The sequence below is a fragment of the Myotis davidii genome, unplaced genomic scaffold (assembly GCF_000327345.1).
Source record: "Myotis davidii unplaced genomic scaffold, ASM32734v1 scaffold134, whole genome shotgun sequence".
In the NCBI taxonomy this organism is placed as follows: domain Eukaryota; kingdom Metazoa; phylum Chordata; class Mammalia; order Chiroptera; family Vespertilionidae; genus Myotis; species Myotis davidii.
Window position 1 is genome coordinate 5,667,494 of NW_006288853.1, and position 1,607 is coordinate 5,669,100.

The window sequence follows — 1,607 nt, forward strand, 5'->3', positions numbered from 1 at the left end:
CCGATTTGTACTTAAAATTATGTTCTTTACACTTAAAATTATGTTACAGGAACTTGTGATAGAATACAATGAATGGGCTCTAACGGGGTTGGCTCAGTGGATAGAGGTCAGCCTGCGTACTCAAGGGTCCCAGGTTCGATTCTGGTCAAGGGCATGTACCTTGGTTGTCGTTTTCTACTTAAAATTATGTTCTTTACACTTAAGATTATGTTACAGGAACTTGTGATATAATACAATGAATGGGCTCTAACCGGTTTGGCTCAGTGGATAGAGCCTCAGCCTGCGGACTCAAGGGTCCCAGGTTCGATTCCGGTCAAGGGCATGTACCTGGGTTGTGGGCCCATACCCAGTGGGGAGTGTGCAAGAGGCAGCTGATCGATGTTTCTCTCTCATCGATGTTTCTAACTCTCTATTCCTCTCCCTTCCTCTCTGTAAAAAAATCAATAAAATATATTTTTTTAAAAATACGATGAATGGAAATCCAGTATCACATTCCCAAATTATGTAAGAACAAAATAAAAAAATATTTGCCCTTGTAGTTGCAGTGGCTTGTGTAACACACAGTTTGAGAACACTGCACTAACATCTGTTTAAATGCTATCCAAAGTTGCAGCTCTGCCACTAAATTGTCATTTGGGGCACTATCTCTTTCTGGGGCTTTTTCTTTCATTGTAGAATTAAATTGTTACTCTACCATCTCTAGCATCCTGCCTCAATTTAACTTTTTAACACTTAAACCCTCTGAAAAGCAATCTGCCTTACTCTGCAGAATTTTTATCTTTCTCTTTTATAAACACTGTGTGTGACACAGGGGAATTAAAAACTACAAAACATTCATGTCTTATCCCAAAACAACTTGCCCATGGTTCTTGACCCTACAACTACCTCTCCAAAATGTGCCCCTTTTTCAGGTCTCGGGGGGGCACAGCTCTGTCATACCCGGAGGTGGTAGATACCTCTTTATCTTCTAAGAGTTTCCATTACAAACAAAAGTAGCAGTTTATTACTGCTGCCGGGTGATGCTTTGTAAACAATGGCACAGCCCCGATGGCCCACGTGACCCGATTTTTCTATCTCCTCGGCTTTCTATCGGACTAAGAGGAGATGGAGAGGAACCTCACCTTCTCTCCACGCCCTGTCACCGCGGGCTGGCCTTTCCGCCCAGAGGGACAGACAGTAATTCCACCCACCTAACCGCCCAGGGAGCCAAGCACACCTGATGCTGAAGAACTCCGTGTCAGACCAGGAGGGGCTTGGAGGTCACGCGAGCTAAGCCCTCGCTGTACAGGAGGCAACGCCGGGAGCACAGAAAAGAGAAGCGTCCCTCCTTGCGTCTGACAAAATGAAGCCAATTCCTCTGACGGTTGAGGGCCTCTCCGACGTGTCTCTGCTGCGGCACCTTCCCTCGGCCGCCCCTCCCACCGCGTGAGCTGGTCGGGAGCCGGGAACAGCCAGCCGCCGCCAAAGCCTGGCCCCTCGGCTCAGCCCAGACACGCGTGTGGAACCCGAGGCCCGCTCAGCGCCGGAACCCCGGCGTGGTCACCGCTGCGCTCGGACGGGAGCCTTAAGCGGGTGCGCGATGCCTCCGTCACTTCCGCTCCCGCGGG